This window comes from Cimex lectularius, unplaced genomic scaffold (genome assembly GCF_000648675.2).
Source record: "Cimex lectularius strain Harlan isolate CLEC.00 unplaced genomic scaffold, Clec_2.1 scaffold13, whole genome shotgun sequence".
Lineage (NCBI taxonomy): Eukaryota > Metazoa > Arthropoda > Insecta > Hemiptera > Cimicidae > Cimex > Cimex lectularius.
The window spans coordinates 2,288,059-2,309,252 of NW_019392649.1; the positions used below are offsets into that span (position 1 = coordinate 2,288,059).

Here is a 21,194-nt window from a genome sequence, read left to right on the forward strand (position 1 = left end):
CTTCCTGTTTATATTGCAGAGTGGTCCCTGGTACTGTCTTTATTGTGTTCTTATTTTATTTGCGGACGGCCATTTTCTCTCAACACTGTGAGAAGTTTCTTTTTCAAATAAAATTAAAACATTAATTATTAACTAAAATTACTATCGCACATTTTAATATGTTTCAGTCATATTTAATTGCTTTATGAAACTAACACTGTTAGGTAGGCCACAATTTTACTTTCCACGCCTTTAAAACCGTTTACGCATAATAAAAAGTGTATTGTAAAACTTATGTTAAAACTGAAGCCGGGAACCACTCGATACAACGCTATGCGACGCTAGCCGATGTTATCCGACGCAAGTCCATTTTTCCATAAGATTGTATTGCCCACGTGCACATCTGCTCTATGCCACACAACGCCCTACCCTACTCTACGCTACGCGATCCCCACTGTCCAGATTTCGACGGGTAGCATCGAGTACAGTCGAAGAAAAAAGAACCGGACACTCATATTTTTATTTTAAACTACATATATTACTGTCAATATACTTACAATACACCTGTTTTAATATAAACTAAATTAATCGAGATCAAAAATTTATCAGTTTTATTTATTTTTTTAAAATTTGTAATGGTTTGGCAGAATATTGATCAAAACACCGGAATACCATTTTTTGATATAATGGATTTAACCAACAATTTATTACTCGGTTTTGCTCATAAAATTTAACTAACAATTTGTTTCATGGTTTTTCTCAAAATAATGCATTAAGAACAAAAGAAGCGTGAGATTGACGTCGCATAGATGTGCACACCCTACCAAAACGTGGCAAGGCATCAGGTAGCATCGGGTAGTGTCACATGGCGTTGCATCGAGTAAGTGTGTTCCCGACTTAAGGCCACACCGGAGATGACAAACTATGAGCTTAGAAACAAAGCGAGTCGCCTGGTTACTTGGTGGCAGGTTACAAGTGGCCATACCAGGATGAAGTTAGCAGTGCTTTGTGCTTTGGTTAAGAAGTGCCCGAAATGTCTCTTTCAAAATTAACTAGAAAACTTTTTCTTTCCGAAAATACTAAAAAATTTGATTTACTAGGGTATAAATCAAGGAGTTGGGTGCATGACATGAATTGGCGAAGAATGTTGGAAGGTGAATTCAAAGTGGTGTGTTTAAGTAGTTAAGATTTTTGTAGAGATACTCATTTGGATTCCATATGGTCTTCTAAGTACTGCGGAAAAAATACCCTTGTCCATCAGAAATCAGTACCCACCAGACCAGCTCGTTTACTAGGTGACTCGCCTAGACTTTCGCTGCCTCCGGTCGGAAAAATACCTGAATTTTTTAGTAGGAGAATTACCGAAATGTTTAAGAACAAAGTTTGTAATATCAGTCATAAAATATAGAGTAAATGATAGATTTTTAAGTGAAAAAGTGAAAGAATTTCAGTTGATTTCAGTTTGCCCTCACTGCTATCTGGTGCTTTATCTCACAGCTTTCTCCGATATGGATCCACTTTTTTGAGAAATTAGGCAGTCTTTCCATCAAGTACCTGATTTATTTCAAAGTTTGATTTATATATTTGCTCCTATTCAGCTAGTTGAGGCGTAATTCTTCCGGATACATTTCGCTTGGAATTTCTTTCCGGCTTCCTTCCCAGTCCGAGAGCATTGCCGAATTCTCAACAAAACTCGCCCCTATTTTTCTGAAGACCCTTGCTTCAAAAGGCCTCGCCTTTCCTTTTTCTTCTTTACAAAGGGACCACCCTGCCATCGGATACACAGAACTTGAATAGGAATTCAAAAGATTCGACTATATATTTGCGTCTGATTGTAAAAAGCTGTATAAAAATCTCTCTAGTTCGAAACACGTGAAATAAATAATTTCAGTCATAAATTGAGCGACTGAAAACCGCCAAGGATTCAATCCAATTTTTGAACATTTAAGCAAAAGAAATATATTTGCAATAAAGAAATTAGAATGGAAGAATTCACAGGATATTTTATAATCCATAAATATGTGCACCTATGATAATCTACGCCGAACCATTTAATAAAGACGATATATTTTACAGGGATTTCACCTTATCAGAACTAAAGTTTCTCTTACTACATAGACTTGGAAAGTGAGCAACTGATGGGCAGTTAGGATCTACACGCTAAATCCCTAGAAAAAATAATCACGAAAACCACCCTAAAATACGAAAGGTTGGTTTTGTCAAAAATCTGAAATAAAAGTTGGGCACGATTTTATGATTATGTAGTATATTTTGGGTAGGACTCTCTTCAGCTTCTACAGAAGGCTCAGGTGCTAAACTCTGTTGTAGGCTTGTGCAATGTCCATGAACACCGGCTAACACTGCTTCGTTTCAAAGGAAGATGAAATGACGTCCTTACGCGATGACATTAATGCATGGTGGTGTGAGGAGACCTAAATTGAAAGCGATGACAAAATAGTTTCTATGGATACATTGAAGTGGTAGAGTAATTTTAAAAGGAAAATTTTACTTAATATAGAAAGGAAGCTGATAAGGCGATAAGATGAAGGAAGATTTAGGTAGGCTTGGTTGCTACATCAGAAAGAATGATAGTGAAAAATTTCCAAATGGCACATGAGTACATTTTACGCCGGATGGCATTGAATAGTAACGGATGTAATTAAGTTAAGAAAACGAAATCTACCATCGGCTCTTTCTACCTAAACATTTATGTTAATAAATAGATTAGCTTGATATATAAACATAAAAAAGGAACAAAAAGCGAGATATCTCTCAACACTATTATAGTGAGAATGCACATAAAATATGAAAAAAATGAATAAGGGGCACTGAACAAACACCTAATATTTCCACGTTTTATTGTGTTTGGGACAGACAAGATGGAAGTTTTTCCCAAGCAGGGAACAATTAAATAAAAATAATATATCACATTAACTTAAAATATTTATTGATCATGTGTATTTGCTTCGTAGTATAAATATACTGGTAGTACTTAAAATAAAAATACTTCTTAGGCAAATTAAACATCAAAACTAAAGATTTTCTAAAAATATAACAACAAAAAATATAGAATTTTAAAGAAGGCACGGGCCAAAAACTACAATTAATGCAATCATCCACAGTCTAGAGTCAATTTTTCTAGATGTGGGCACAGTTCTGGCAGAACGGCCACTTTTGTCATGTAAAGCTACAGCAGAAATCAGGCGTTTTGCAGTAGGTATCGTTGAATCCTCCAAACTTGAACTAAGCTGAAGAGTCGGGCGTACAACCAAATTAAAAACGTTTTCCTCCAAAAGTCGAAACAAGGGACACAAATACTCGTTTCGTTGCTCAAGCGTAAAGGGAGGAACACAACCGATGCAACGCGACGAGATGCTACCCGATGCTACACGGCGCAAATCCAAAGCTATGCTACTCTAGGCTCTGCGATCCCCACTGTCCAGATTTTCGTCGGGGCGCATCCAGTACAGTCGAAGACAAAAGAACCGGACACTCATATTTTTATTCAAACTACGTGTATTATTGTCGTTATATTAATTTCAACATTCTTATTTTAATATAATATAATTAGCGGAGATCAAAAATTCATGAGTTTTTATTTTAAAAAAAATTAATTTTAATGGTTTGGTAGAAAATTGATCAAAACAGCGGAATACCATTTTTTGATATAATGGATTTAACTAACAATTTATTTCACTGTTTTGCTCATAACATTTAACTAACAAATTATTTCATGGTTTTGCTCATACAATTACACCATTTTCGTCGTGTATCGTCAGATCGGGACACTCATATTTTTTGTAGTTTAAAATTAAACGAGATCCAAAATTCAAAAATTTTAATAAAAATTATTTAGGTATCATAGTTAGGAAGAAAATTTATCAAAACACCGGAATAACATTATTTAAAACAATTAAGTTAAACAATCCATTTGCTTCATGGTTGTGCTCATAAAATTTAACTAACAATGTATTACATGGTTTCGCTCAAAATAATGCATTAAGAACAAAAGAGGCGTTGGGATTGTGATAGTGATTTTTGTGATATACGCTGCGGGACTGTACGTGACGTGCGCTTGGATTCGCATAGATGTGCACTCCCTACCAAAACAAGGCGTCGGGTAGCATCGGGTAGCGTCGCATAGCGTTGCATCTGATAAGTTGGATATAATGCCCCCCGATTGAGTGGCATATAATCTGTAAAAAATCATCATTGGCTCACCATAATTTGAAATATTTAAGTAAATGCTAAACTTTATAGTTGTAATAAAACGAGATGAGATCTGTTTGGAAATCCAATAATTTCATACCCTAACATGCTTAATTAATATAAAAAGGTCAATTATTCATTTTTATATAATTTTGGTAACCACACTCAAAGTGAAACCGAGATCAAAAATTCATTAGTTTTATTTTTTTAAAATGATTTGTAATGGTTTCGTAGAAAATTGATCAAAATACCGGAATATTATTTTTTGATATAATGAATTTAACTAACAATTTATTTCATGGTTTTGCTCATAAAATTACACCATTTTCGTCGAGTAGCGTCAGAACAGGACACTCATATTTTTTTGTAGTTTATTTCAATCTAAGTATATGTTATTTTGTCGTTATATTAATTACAACATTCCTATTTTAATGTAAACCAAATTAATCGAGATCAAAATTTCATAAGTTTTATAATTTTTTTTAATTATAATGGTTAGGAAAAAAATGATCAAAACACCGGAATAACTTCATTTAAAACAATTAAGTTTAACAGACAATTTATTACATGGTTTTCCTCAAAATGATGCATTAAGAACAAAAGAGGCGTTGCGATTGCGATACTGATTTGTGATACACGCTGTGTAACTACGTGGCGTGCGCTTGACGTCGCATATACGTGCACACCCTACCAAAACAAGGCGTCGGGTAGCATCGGGTAGCGTCCCCGGCGTTGCATTGGGTGTGTTCCCGCTTAATTCTCATCTGATAGCGTTCCTTACCGATCTCCATGTATGCAGCCAAAGAATATGGGGCTATCTCAAACCTCAATACAATAGAATTTGAACCTATACACACCAACCCTCTTAAATTGCATCAATACTCTTTCCCTTAAAAATCCGAAACGCGGGCCCAAATGCTGCGATGCTCAAGCATAATTCTAATTGAGTCATAACTATTTGCTCTGTATTCTGAGGAATTACACCCTTCAATTATGTGAGGTAAAACAAACTGTGATGCTACACTTGCTCGCAGAAGGAAGTGCTTTCGGATGTACAATATGACTGTAGATTCAATCAATGAAACCGACCCTCCTAATCAAGTTACTTGATGAAATAGGAATCACGGTGTGCTATAGGCACAGAAGGGGTTACAATAGCTCTTAAAGGGCGCAGTATATTACACCCCGACCAATCTACATCTACATCTATGTGAGTCAATTCACGTGGTGGGTACAGTAATAATGAGGCCAGACGCACATTTATTAACATCGATGCTCAACAAGACCCGCATTAATTTCCCCACAGAATTCAACAAGAAATCTCGCCATTTATAAACGCGATAAAAAGAATTCTTGTTTGTCTAAAATAACAATTAATACTGAATAAATATCGGACAGACCAATTCACAAAATATAGACAGGCCAGAACGATCACAAAATACCAACAATATATTATTATTTTGTACAAAAAGAAGTTATACGTGTGAATATATTTGACCTTTCATCCCACAAAATCAATAATAATATTTATTAGTTTACATTGATAATTTATCCATAATTATGGAACAATTGTTTCAATAGCATTCCGTGTCTATAAAGAGAAAAAATATAAAAAAATCGGAAAGCATTCTATAATGAAAATTCATTCCTTTTTAAAGGTTTTAAAGGAAGGGGTGCCGTGTTTTTAAAAGGCAGTCACTCCAGAGACCATTAATAAATAACTCCATACTTTTAATAGCGGCCCTGAGTGAATTGGTGGGCAAGCCCCGGAGAAGTGAATTTCTCCGAGTGGCTCTTTTCGAGATTCGATTGTAGTCCGCGGTCTGGCTAGAGTGCCTTCACAGCGTTTCGAAAGGATTGTGAAGACGATTCAAAATGACCTGGGGGTAAAAGGGGTGAATGGGGGCGGTTTGGTCACGGGGGTGGGACAACGCCACAAGGCTGACCCGATCCCGCTAATGGTCCCTAGGACGACGTCTCCATTCGGGGGAATCGCCTCAGTAATAAATACTCTCCCCTTTTGCAGAAAAAAAAACCCGTGATGAATGAAACTCCCTTTCAAAATATTAAATCATTCATTTTAAGCTTACTTGTATAGTAATCTTGGCCCTCTGTCACATTAGGCCTTTTATATTATGAAAGAGTTACCCTGCTCGTCGTTCCACTTCTTTTATTTTTGAACCTACCTCCTACTCAAAGGTACAGTGTATCTCTTTATATGGCGTTAAATGAATAATGCATATGCATTTTTTTAAGTCGTGTGCCGAGAAAAGTTTGATACATTTGATTTTTTCCTCCCAAAGGAAAATATTCATTATCCAACCGACCTCTCTGAATATAAAATAAATTCTAATCATGTTGTAAAGGTTCAAACGGGTAAAAGACTTACACGATGCAACGGTATGCGACGCTACCTGATGCTTCCCGACGCCTTGTCGCGTTTTGGTAGGGTGTGCACATTTATGCGACGTCAAGCGCACGCCACGTACTGTCACACAGATCATTATTACAATAATTACTGTCACAAACGCCTCTTTTGTTCTTAACGCACTATTTTGAGCAAAACCTTGAAATATATTGTTGTTTAAATTTTTTGAACACAACCATGAAATAAATTGTTTGTTAAACTTAATTGTTTTAAATAAAATTATTCTGGTGTTTAGATAAATTTTCTTCCTAACCGTCATAATTAAATAAATTTTATAAGAACTCAAAAATTTTTGATCTCGTTCAATTTTGTTTACATTAAAATAAGAGTGTTGTAATTAATATAACGAGAAAATTACACTAGTTTAAAATAAACTACAAAACATATGAATGTCCTGTTCTGACGCTACTCAACAAAAACGGTGTAATTTTATGAAAAAAAAAAACCATAAAATATATTGTTAGTGAAATTCATTACATCAAAAAATGGTATTCCGGTGTTTTGAACAATTTTCTACCAAATCATTAAAATTAATTTTTAAAAACTAAAAACTAATGAATTTTTGATCTCGGTTAGTTTGGTTTATGTATGTTGTAAATAATATAACGACAATAATACATGTAGTTGGAATAAAAATATGAGTGTCCGGTTCTTTTTTCTTCGACTGTACCCGATGCTACCCGTCGAAATCTGGACAGTGGGGATCGCGTAGCGTAGAGTAGGGTAGCGTTGCGTTGCATACGGCTGATATGAACGGGGGTAATACAATCTTATGGAAAATTGGACATTGGATTTGCGTCGTGTAGCATCGGGTAGTGTCGCATAGCGTTGCATCGGGTATGTGTTCCCGGTTTCAGTGTATAACATAAATTTTATAATAAACTTTTTATTAAGCGTATACAGTTTGAACGGCACGGAAAGTAAAGTTGAGGTGTTAGTTTCATAAAGCAATTAAATATGACAGAAAAATATTAAAATATGCGATAATAATTTTAGTTAATAATTAATATCTTAATTTGATTTGAAAAACAAACTTCTCACAGAGTTGAGAGAAAATGGCCGCCCGCAAATAAAATAAGAACACAATAAAAGCAGTACCAGGAACCACTGTGAAGTATAAACAAGGAGAGCAAACAATAAAAACAAAGAACAGAACAATCCCTAAAATATAGATACAGACGACAGTATATTATAAAGTAGAACGTAGAAAAGATCAATAAGGCTTCCTTATGAAAACGTCTGGATCCTTTCTAGGTTTATCTTTAATCACGAGTCAATCTACTCCACACTGTACATTCATAGTATAAAATATATCAAAACACGTAAAATACATTAAACCTTCAATAACATAGGAAAATAATAAACAGTATGTAGAAACTAGGCGTACTGCCAACCTAATAGAATAATCATGGTTTTTTTTTAACGAAAATACGTTATAAATGTGTCCCGATTACAAAAATATTACCTCAATTTTAAACGCTAAATAATATTCGATTTTAGTGGAAGGAAAGGGTATTCAGGGAGGGGAAATTAATTAGAAACCTTTTGTCTGCGGACTAAGCGGTTGTGAAAATGTCGGCAGAGCCGTCTTGTTGTAAGCCCGCTTCCAAACGGCATCCGGAAATGGAATTATTGCAAGAGGAAGGCTGTTGAATTCTCTGGAATTATATTAGAGGAAGCCAAGTGCGAGTCGGCTAATCGGTAACTCGCTACATGCCGACATCCTTGCTGCCCAACTCCAAGACGGGCCACGAGTAATTAAATCGAATCAGGAAAGCAGCTTCCTTTGCCAACACGGCTTTCGCCACTTTGTAAACTAGATTTCGCCGAATCCAGTTTTCACTACTTTTCCATTTTCGTTTAACCTTTCATCGTCAGAAAGGCCAAAATTGGAATAGTAATGAGAAAAGTGGATGCCCTCTGGTTGGATTATGCGTCGTATTGAATGTTAAGCTCACCTCTTCAAGTTGCGATCCACACACCGGGTCACTCCTTTTTACCTTCAGTTTTAAGCGGGGAACATACTTACCCGATGACAAGCTATGCGACGCTACCCGATGCTCATCTTTTGGTAGGGTGTGCACATCTATGCGACGTCAAGCGCACGCCCCACACAGCGTGTATCACAAACATTATTGCAATCGCAACGCCTCTTTTGTAGTTCATGCATTATTTTGAGCAAAACCATGTAATAAATTGTTAGTTAAATTTTATAAACACAACCTTGTAATAAATTGTTTGTTAAACTTAATTGTTTAAATAAAGTTATTCCAGTGTTTTGCTAAATTTTCTTCCTAACCATCATAATTAAATAATTTTTATGAAAACTTATGAATTTTTGATCTCGTATAATTTGGTTCACATTAAAGTGTGAATGTTGTAATTAACGTAACGACAAAATTACATATACTTCGTTCAAAATAAGCTACAAAAAATATGAGTGCTCTGCTCTGACGCTACTCGGCGAAAATTGAGTAATTTTGAGAGCAAAACCATGAAATAAATTCTAAGTTAAATTTTATTAGCAAAACCGTGTAATAAATTGTTAGTTAAATTCATTATATAAAAAAATGGTATTTCAGTGTTTTGATCAATTTTCTACCAAACCATTAAAATTAATTTTTTTAAATAAAAACTAATTAACTTTTGGTCTCGATTAATATGGTTTATATTAAAATAAGCATGTTGTAATTAATATAACAACAATAATACATGTAGTTTGAATAAAAATATAAGTGTCCCGTTCTTTTGTATTGGACTGTACACGATGCTACTCGACGAAAATCTGGACAGTGGGGATCGCAGATCGTAGAGTACAGTAGCGTCTGGCAGATATGCACGGGAGTAACACAATCTCGTGGAAAATTGAACTTTGGATGTGCGTCGGCTAGCGTTGCATCGGGTAAGTGTATTTCTCCGCTTTATTTTTCTATATTTTGGATTCAGATAAGAGGCTTCAAGGCTCTCTTCTACAGAAACACCCTGCCGGCTGCACTTATTTTCGAACCAAAGGTCTACCTTCACCCGTAAGCTCAGTATTCCCCCTCGTAAGAGGAAGAGGACCAAAACACCGGTTGCCACGCAGGCAGGAGAGGTCGATGAAAACGGGAGAGGTTATGCAAGTGAGCACTTCATTCCACTTTACGATTCCTCGCCCATCGTCCGTTGCGAACCAGTCGTTGGCAGTACAAAGCGCAGTACATTTTGTCCATGCTTGGAACCATACTACATTATGTGTGTGTGTCTACCAGATGCCTGCGAGTGGTTTACCTTAAAAATAGCGAGGTCAAAATTATTGGTAACGACAAATTACAGATTCATGAGTATTTGCTCTTGTTTGCTGAATTGTGCAATGATGTTGAAAATTTGATATTTTAAATTTTTGTAAATATTTGTTATACTTGACAGTGTGAAGAATACGAGAATAAATCAAAGAGAATCTGATTATTGATGTGATACACAATTATTTCTTGGTGAACTCAGGCGTTATTTCCGTATCGACCGAGTTTGAAGGCAACGCAAGGAGATAAAGACAAAAAGATTTTTTTACCCCTCGTTGTAAACTGGTTGAGTCTCTTTTAAATCAAACAATTTCGCCCTTATCGGATCGGTCTGAGGGTGAGTCGTATAATTCACCCATCCCTATTTCTTTGGCGTCAAAGGCCGATCACGGCATTACCCTAATTTATATGCAATATAAACAGGGCGGGGAGAGCGGTTAGAAAAAGTTTTGTCGGCGTAGCCGGCCACCCTTTCCGAACTCTCGCTTTTCCCCTGTTCTGTTTACTTTTGACAGTGTGAGCTCCATTGGTTCGCTGGGGATTAAGGCTTTCCCACCTTATTTAAATACCGGCCTGACCGACACTCCCAAACCTTTTTTTGTTTTTTTGCTCTGCGTCGAATCGTTCTGCTCAAATAGAGATATATTCAATCCAATCATCTTAATCCAATCGTTCTAACTAATCCGATTGTGAATGTATTTATTACATGGCAAAGGATTTTAAATCTCTTTGCTTTAAACAGAAAAAAATACCACCAATCTACACTCCCTTGATGAGATGTTGTATTTTCCCAAAAGCAAGTTCATATTCATTTTTACATTATTGTTCAAAGTTATTAAGGAAATGCAAGCAATAAAATTAAAACAAAAGATACAGAATGAAATAAACTTACCGCCTTGTTTCCTCTACTGATTAACTATTAAGTTCAGGCACTATTTTCTGCCCCTTCCTGTTTTTTCTCATGTCTCCTCTTACAAGGTTTGTATATTTATAATGCAAAAATAATTAAAAGTTCATTGAGAAAAGACATTGTCATTAAATTTTTTTAATAATCGTCATTAAACTTTTTATAAAAATCGGATAGTACGGTGTGGTATCAAACATAGTCGTGTATGTACTTCCATCGAAATTAGACTCTGGGGATATCAATTGCTCGGTTATCCGCCTCTAACCCATGTATGTTTCAATGCATAAGCATTGACAACATAACAAATAAGCAGGTCGATGTAATACAACAATAACCTCCTACTTTATACGACTTGAATATAACTGAAACTCATCTATTTTACTACCTTTTAATCTAATGCCGTCCATCTCACGCAACAATTTAATTCATAAAAACGAATATATACTCACGATAAGTATATAAATTGGAAGACAACTGTTCTTTACATAGTTTTTTTTTCATAAACCAAGTCCGAAAGTTTCACTATTATGCTATTGAAGGAATATCAATAATTGGCAACCTTCAGTTATGTCGGAGCCATCGTGCAACACTTCTCCAGATAACGGACACATACTCGCAGTTTTTGTTGAAAATTATGTCATCTACGTACGACCCAATAGAAGTTTGGCTTGAATGGTACAACTTCTACAATTAAGACTCTTTGAAGACCAACTATGCAAGAAGTAAATGTAAGCGTTTCTTTGAATTGGACCTGGCGATGACAATATTTTAGTAACGAAAAAAATCATTTTAATAAAAGTGAAAAGAAGATCTATATTAGTTCATCAACTCTAGACAAAGAGAATTGCCTAAGTTTCATTTTGCCAAGCTATTGGAAAATTTTATTCCATTTTCAGGGCGAATATTGATTAAAAACATAGAATAACACCATAAAAAAGTAAATACGAAAAATCTATATATTGTAATTAATACTTAATTTTTCGATAGTAACAAAATATTTAAGGACGTGAGGGTAAGACAGCTACCTACAATATACTAGAGTGGAGGCCAGCGTACTACAAGGAGTTATTCTAAATCCCATTCTTTATAGGATATTCACCATTCCTTCTATTATTTTTACAATAATAAATTTGATGAAGTCTTGAGGCTATCTTATGTAAATCGACCTTGCTATTCTCGGGAGGATAAAATGTACAGGCTTAGTCAGTAGGGATAGAACGAGAGATTGGTGAAGAAATTTCAAATGAAGAACAAATCAGAAGTCAAAGAAATATTAAGGTCGGCGAGGCTGCTAAGGTTTACGAAAAGCTTTAAAAATTTCCCGGAAGGTTTTTGATTGAAAGGACTGGATTAGCTGGATATTGGATGTCCGGGACGAACACCACAGATCGGCTTTGAATGATAAAAATGTTCTTATATCGAGTATGTTGATTTTTGATGGTCAAAACAGATTTCAGTTTTCTGTTTAAGCCTGTGTCGGGGATGCCAAGTATTTGAGAGAAATTCAGAAAATACAAATAGTTTTCCGCATTCATTGTCCTCCCCTTTTTGTATTAGGCTTTAGAATGCTTAAGGAGTTATTGGATGTTGGAGGTTGGTGAGATAGGCTTTGATTTAGAAGAAAAAACTACGATTACAACCGCATAGGTAGTTGCGAAAGTGTTGGGATGTATTTTTTTATTTTTTTCCATCCACCTCCCCGCCGTACCTAAGGGAGACCCCATACCGGCGGACCACGGCCACTAAACTAATTCAAATGGGATGCAAGTTTAGGGGATCTTAACGTCTTCCTTCGACCTTGCCCTGAAAGGGAAGACCCAAGGAAAAAGGGAAATTTTTTTAAATTATTAATATATCTAATCTAATAGGTCTCCCCCTTGCTGATTAATCCTTTTGGATACACTTTCTAATAAACACAATATTTTAATAAATAAATAACAATTATGGGTACAAGGAGTAACTAGCTCGGAATTAAAAGTTCAGGGAAACGCTAAGATCTATCAAGTAACATCATAGGAAGAAAAAGAAGAAAAAATAAAGAAAGAAGAGACTAATCAGGTACTTTATCCACTATAGCTCGGCTAACAGGCTTAAGGACCTCAAACGTCCTCTTTTCTTTAACCAGTTCGTTGAGGGTCGGTGGCCAAGTGTGGCGGAAGAGCAGGGGGCAGTTGAACAGTCTGTGTTGGACACTGTCATGAACTCCGCAGTTGGGACACAGTGGACTGTTAGCTCTACGGAATCGGTGCTAGTAAGCGTTGAAATTTCCGTGACCTGTCATTACTTGTGTGATCAAGTAATCTGGTTGAAACCACTTTGCTTTTGCTCAGTCCTCAATACTGGGTAGAAACTCATGGGTTAGCCTTCCCTTGGTGCTTCTGTCCCATCTTTCCTGCCACAAGTTGTCTATCCAAACTGTAAGGATCTCCCGGATCTGCTTTCTAGGTGCAGTTCGTAGCCTTTCCCTATCTGACGCATCCAAATTTACCATTGGTGGCTCCTTTCCATCTCTTAGCTGCCGGATTGCAACGTCATTTCTCTGATCTTGATGGCATGATGTGTAGGACTTAGCCTTTCTTCCAAAACCATGCCTAGGTACTTTACCTTTTCGCTCAGCTTGATTCTTTTCCCTTCGATCTTAATCACGGGGCATGTTGGGATGTATGAGAAATTCAGCAGTATAAATGGTAACAGGATAAGACCCTAAACGCCTCCCTTCCGAGATACCTGCTTGTATTAGTTTAATATGAGTACCCGTAGTCGGTTCTCACTCTGAAGCAGCGGTAATATAAAATAGGAATCCAGGGTTAGATTAAAAAAAAGGGTGGATATGACTTGTTTATGTTTATATTGTTGAAAATCTTGGGTGATAGATCATTTCACAAGCCTGGGTCATATCCAGCAACGCCCCTAAGCAACATGCTTTGTTCTCTTGAACGAAGAAAATAGTGTCAATATCAACAGCTGCTGGATTGTGGAATGGCAGGCAGGAAAACCGTTTTGGCGTGGTAATGATTGTATATGAATCTTGGAAATATATTAAAGTTTTAAAAGAAGTATTTTGAAGATTTTGAACATGAAGAATATAAGACTTCTGTAATAGTGGAATGGAGAGACGCATAGGATGGCATTATACGCAATGGTAAAAAATGCCACCAGTATCAACGGATCTTACCTTTTATTTCAAGAAATAGCAAGGACCTGATAACTTAAATTCCACGCCATTCTTTTCGACCAAGATAATCCTCTTGTCATCCTCCTCGCTTAGTGTAAATCCTTACAATCCTTCGAGACGTCTGAAAAGAAAGTACGTAGGCGATTTTTATAAACAGTGTTTAATGAAGTGTGCTGAAGCCCTTAAAGTTATCGTTGTATCGTCAACGCAGCCTGAAGTATGTATATAATGTATGTTATGTTAATTATGTAATATTATGTAAGTATTTATGGTATGTTAAGGAAGATGATGTTGTGGCCTAGGCACAGGATAAGTATAGAACTTAAAGCTATCCTATGAATAAAATAAAAAAATATCCGGGATAAAATGACAGACCAACGGCATAAAATTGATTTCAGCATATTCTTAACATAAATCCATTTAAAAAATCCTAACATCTGATATTATTCCCCCAATAATCTGAAAATTAATCTTGCAACCGGATGAAATCGTAATACTGCCCGTCGGAGCGTGAATGACGAAGGGGTTTTCTGACAGATTACACTTGAACATCTACTGATCCACGACCGGGCAAAGTGATTATTTTCATCAACTACAAGGATAATCCGTAATATATATGTAATAAAAAAAAACTACAATTAAATAAGATTTAGTTCCAAGCCGCAGTATATCGAAAATGGGTTGAAGACGTTTTACAAACGTGAAACGCTGAAATGTAACGCTTTTTGATAATTGAAATTTGCTCGTTAGCCGTCTGAAAAGAGGGTTTTTTATAAAGGAAATCCCTATTAAAATTAGTAAAATAAGATGTAGTGCCTAAAAGTCGTAAACATGTAATCCTAACTTCTCAAATAGACATTAACTAAACAAACTCGCATATGAAACCCAAGTAAAAATTTGCGCGCTCAGTTTACACAACAAACTAGCACGATACCTAAATATTATTAACGTCTCTATAATATTATGATCTCACTACGTATATTTTATAAGCATGCAGTGAAATTTGATTCAATATATATACACCCTTTATTTTGAATTAAGATAAAGATAGTAGGAGAACTATAACAATTCATTAGGAAAAACTTTCACCTGATAAAATTCGGAAAAGGCTTATTTACGCTCCATTATTATCTCATTCGGGACCGTTGGAAAAATAAACGTTCAAGCGGAGGGACAAATACTGGGGACGAAAACATTGATACGATTCCCACGGCTAATATTTTCTTCCTGTGATAAAAATTCTCTTTCCGTTGTCAATGCTATCAACTCCGGGTATGGCCGTTTTGACAATTTGCCAGGGAAAATATTTATATTTCGATTATTATTTCCCTCTGGGTTAAAACAAGCGGTATATCACGAAAATATAAAACCCGAACAGGTTTTTTTAAAATGATTTTCTCCTATATTATTGCAATGTTAATAATGATATGAACACAAACTTTCGTTGTCGGATGTAGATTTGTTAAATTGAATGAAAAAAAAAATTAAATGTAAAGATTATGACAAATTTAAGGAACGAAGCAATGTAAAGAGAGGAAAGAGAGAGAGGATGGAGAGACTAGAGAGTTATTGAGGGTGAGAAAGAGATAGAAAAATACGTGAATTAATAGCCAATACGGCGGATCGCCTGTCTAAACCTGCACGACCAATTTGTAATGCGTGTTTTAACCTATTCAAGCGCCTTGCTAAGCGTAAATTTGTACTTAAGGGTTTTTTCTTGCCCGCAGAGCCAAAGATTGAAAACAGATATATTGCAGATATATATATATANTACATATATATACATATATATATATAGAGAGAGAGAGAGAGTGAGCGCAAGGGTAAGCGAGTAGGATGGACAGAGAATGAGAAACAAAGTGAATGATGAATTTGTTTTTATATTTTGGAAATTTTCTTTTGCTTGTCTGATTTATATCAATAATTTAAATAATCGAAATAGATAATGTCGCAATAATTGTGTTTCCTCAATAAATAGTTTAGGCCATGACATCTTCTGGAAATAGTCATTTAATTCGTACAATTATCTAAAGTAATTTTCTTTGTTTCAGGTAAAATTCTTTGATTTGAATGACATTTTGCTTGATTTGACGGTAAGTGATACCAGAAAAAAAACGATTTTTAATAATAACTACTTCTTAATGCTGTTTCTACTTCTACTAATAATAATAAAGAGAGGAAAAAGTTTAATTATTCAATATTAGGTCTCATGGATGTTTCTGCCACAGAACGTGAATGGGAGATAGTGCGTGAGAGAGAAAGAGAGGGAAAGGGAGAGAGTGAGAAAGCCAGGTAGAGAGTTAGGGAGAGAGATAGAGAGAAAGAGAGCGAGAACGGGAATGAATAATAGTAGACAAATAAGAATACATAAAACAGAAAATACATAAGGCAGAGTAAGAGATATATAGTAAAATCCCGATATATTGTATCTTCAATATGAAGAAGGATAGTACAATATTGCGAAATTATCGCTATATGCAGATTAAAAATGAAATATATGGTATATCGAAAGTTCTAATTGGTTTAGTGTATTGTATTCACGCGCTGTTCTTTATTGGCTAGAAGGCCTGGCTCAATTTCTTTTGATCATATATCGTTTTCGTTTTGGTAACTTTTTATACAGGATGTCTTTTTTAGATAGCCCGACTGAATTTCTCTTGAATCAATGAAGCCATCAAAAAACCAAAACATACGTGCTTAATATTTTTTAGTTTTTGTTTAAAATTTTTATCTGTTTTTGGCGAAAAATTATAAAGAATGCCTCAGGCCAAGTTCATCATCCAAATTTCAAATACGACCCTATAGGGGTAGTATAGGTACCCCTTCCTGGCAAATCATTATTTTTATTACGTTAAAAACAACGGTAAATCGCGTTTTAAATGGGTTAAAAAATGACAAAGTATAAGAGACAAAGAATAAGACAAACTTGTGTAATTTCAACGTGGAACTAAATATTTTACTATATGTGCGCGAAAATATGAATTCCTCTCTCAGAATTAATAAAACCTAAATCCCTCCTATTGGGAGGGTTTTAGGTTAAAAAAAATAAATTAGAGATATCCTATGGATTTAGAATTTTAGCCGTATCGCTCTCATCTTGTCCAGGGACTTTGGAACTTGATTATGGCAGGTGTGTAACGTTTCTTGCACGAATGTTAACTTAGAAGGCTTAAGGAAACGTTTTTCCATACGTCCTATGGACTGATGAATCCAAGTTCACTTCTAATGGCGTAATGTACCATTAGAACTTTCGAATGTAGGCAGAGGAAAATCCAAGAATTTCATACTCTTGTCATCCTCAGGTGGTTCACAGTATGAAAGTTTGGTGTAAGCTGCTAAGAAATAAATTCATTTGGCCTTATTCTACGAATGTATCTTAGGACATGTGGGAGTAGAAGGCGACAAGAGAGCGGACACCTTTGCATAACTTCGTCATTCTTTTACCAATTTAAAATCCGATTTCACCATTATTTTCATAGCAAAACATCCTATAAAATGTATTGTCTGGATATCTTATTTAAAATTTCAAAGTTGAACTGGGTCTGAAGTACTCTATATAATTTTTCTCTAAAAAAGGGAAACATTTGAATGTAGATCAAAAATATTAAAGACGTATTTTATATATATATATANTATATATTGGCCTTGAACCTGCATTTTGGTGAACTAAAAGAAATACCGAATCCTCCATCACAGAATATATCCAAATAAAAGAACAGATAAATAGATAATATCTAGTGGCGCTAGTACAGTAAAATTATGCTAAAACTCGCCAGACTCAGAGAAATGTTATAAACTATTAGGAGGACTATTAACCAGTCACTGGCATCTGGGAAAACATCCACATTAAATAGGCATATTCAACGTTAATTCTATTTGCAGATTATGGAAGGGGGAAGAAACAATCACCCAAATAATCTTCGAATGCGCAGCAACTGCTCGATGGAAATAACCTTGGGCACAAAAAATCCCAGGATATGAAATTCTAGCAGCGATATTCAATGACCTAATACTTCTGAGAAGATGGATTAAGTCGATTCCACTAAATTAGAAGATCTAGGAACGTAGAATAATCCAGAACCACAATGCAGTTGCTGGAAGCACAAACCCCCTTCCTAGTATCCATCTTAATCTTCTTTTTCCTTTGATATATCGGGATATACAAAGCCTCGGGATACGATAAACTGAAATTTTACTGTATTAAGAGAGTTAGAAAGAGAATGACAGAAAAACAAATCACATAGGTTCAATTGCTAAGAAAAAGCTTATACTTTAAAAATTTCTTTAGTCGAGATAGCCAAAGACATAAAACAGATATGGCGGAGCAAGAGATAGATGGATAGATACACAGTCCTATAGATAGATAGTGGGATAGAAAGAGCGAGTATGATTGAAAGAAAGAATGAGACAGAGCGAGAGAGACCACGAGAGAACGGGTGAAAATGAATAAAGACATAGTAGGTATACATAATACATAATATTTTATAAAAATTCTTAATATTACATCATACAAACGTATTATATCACATCTGACAAGCCAAAATAATAAGGGTTGACATCCAAAGTGGACGGAGACGACTTACATTTGCTTTGAATTAAACGAGCATAAAGTTTACACAAATGTAATGAAAATTGAATTTTGTCCATTATAGTTCGTGGTCCGATTGACCAATTAACATTTTTCAATTAATTAATATTTATGAAAGGTATTGGTCGAGATAAAAAAGTCAGTGTCACGAGTGGGATTCGAACCCACGATCTTCGGCTAAATACGCCGATGCTCTACCACTTGAGCTATCGTGACCTCGATCCACTCAGACACTCACGTCCCATCTCAACCCCACCTTTCGAATTTTCCATCCTTTTTGCCATTTTTCAAATGTCGTGTAATCTATTTGATTCTCGACGACAAATGAAATGGCCACGAAGAGCTTTAGTGAAGCATACGTCATTTTAATTCATTAAAGTCACTATTTTTCGTGGTCCGCTTGACCAATTAATATCTTTCAATTAATTAAGGTGTTTGTTGAGACAAAAAAGTCAGTGTCACGAGCGGGATTCGAACCCATGACCTTCGGATAATACGCCGCTTCTCTATCACTTGCGCTATCATGACTTCGATCCGCTCGGGAACCCACTTCCCATCTGAACCTCACCTCTCGAATTTTCCCTCCTTTATTATATTTTGTAGTCAATATGAAAATGGGGCTTCAAAAATCAGAAACCACCAGTTCACCTCATAGATGTAATTCGTTTTTTAAATCACCAACAGCAATTAGTATTTAGGTATAATTAATCGTTAAAATTGCTAATTCACATTTTGGTTTTCATGTTTAATAAATCCTTGCACTGATTATTGTAAAATGTTAGATTTTTATTCGTGCTTTCACATGTTAGATGATGAAAGACGTAGAAGTAGAAAAAAGAAGAGAAATGATACAATAATATATAAGAAGGAAATAAATAAAAAAGGAAAGGAAAAAGATTTAATCTGTTGCTCGTAAAACGATGGATTTTTCGCCGAGAAGAAGGGTGGATAAATTGAAAGTGAAGATGATATAAAGAGAGCCTGGTGGCTCTATGCCGGAGGTATCGAGATAAATTGACTGAAAGGAAAGCTGCGAATAATATCGGTTCTGTATTAAAATGGACGAAGAGAGAATTCTTAATAGTAGGATGATCGGACACAAGCGGTTCTCTTTTTTTAAGTAAATTGCTAGCTTCTACCGATTCCCTTCGCTTTTTTAATTGCAATTTTGCTTGCACTTAATAGTCATATACTTATTTATATCGAATTCACAAGCATGGATTTCGAAATGTAAGAATATATAATTTGAAGAGGACTTACAAGCACTATCTGGGACCTAACGTAACATATTATTGAACGTGTAGAGATTAGTGACCGTTAATCGATAGTTATTCAGATATCGTGAGATGCGGTCGGGTGTAATGCAGGTTTCAAGGCATTCTCAACACGACATGCAAGGACGGCACAATTACACAGAAGACAAACACTTTGAGCCCTGAAGATGATCTCAATAAAAGATCGAAACGTTGGCACGATAAAGAAAATGTTTTTCTGAAACCTACATCCCACCCGACCGCATCTCACGATATCTGAATAAATATTATTGAACTATCAGACAGTACATACGTTTCAGTTTAATTTTCTTTGTGGAATGATTTTTTTAATTAGATACCGCTAGCTTATTGTTCCCTTACAGTTTTTTTTTCAACTCCTGCTGATGTTTCTGTTGGATTTACACAACATGAAGGTACAACTATTTGCAAAAATATTTAAAAACGCATTTTATAATTAAATTTCGTGTATAGCTCGGAGAGAGGGATGTATTCGTTTTCAATTTTTGTCATCCTGTTCCACTTGTCGTGTCTTCAAAAAACTTTAACCTATTTTAGTGGGTGTGTTTTATATCGCGGTTATATCTGCGGAGAAGTCGAAACCCACCAGGAATATGGCAACATAACAAACCGCGCCAATATAAAAAATCAGCACAGCTACGTTGCGTAACATAATCGGAAATGACCAAAATACATGTTTGTTTTTCGATGATCAGGATAAGAAATGTAGTTTTGTTGATTTTGTTTCTTTTGGTCTGTCATTCGTATTTACATGACATTTTTCATCTTCAGTGCGTGTTTTATGTTTAGCTTCACCCTGGTTTAATCCTTGAATTACTACAACTCACAATAAATTATTGTAGCTACCTAAACTCCTGCCGTAACAAAACAGCGACGATAGGCAGTCAAAATGACCGGAAACGATCAAATTAATAGTTCACCACGACACACAAAAAACCTCCGTGAAGACATGAAGAAACTCCTTTTTTAATTTTGTCTACCTATCCTCCTTTTAAGTATTTTCATATCTTCAGTATGAAGTATTCGGTTTATAAGTAAGGAAAGACCACTGAAAATAACGGACTTTTTATCGATAGGCTTGTAGTTCAACGGAGTAAAACAAGGCGAGTTCAGCGGGCCGAAACAAAAGGCCGCAAGATCCCACACCAAAAGAGAAAGGATTGGTAGAAAATGATGGTTCCACCATTTCGCAGCCTTAAGTGCTGGCTTGCTTTTTCGCCACGTCTTACATAAAACTTTAATAAACAAAAACTGCTCAATGATGAGTTCTAAAGCCGATATGCACAAAACCCAGGGCAGAAAGCCAAAAATGAACAGATCATAGATATATGCTAC

The 21,194-nt window shown here is 35.5% G+C and overlaps 1 protein-coding gene and 1 non-coding gene across 3 annotated transcripts in view; one reads left to right on the forward strand and one right to left on the reverse strand.

Moving 5' to 3' along the window:
• Nucleotides 1-21,194, forward strand: part of LOC106664607 — a 617,189-nt gene that overhangs the window by 266,155 nt on the left and 329,840 nt on the right. The gene's annotated exons all lie outside the window — the stretch shown is intronic.
• On the reverse strand, nucleotides 18,711-18,783 carry Trnan-auu. The gene has a single exon. It is a non-coding gene; the product is annotated as a tRNA-Asn (tRNA).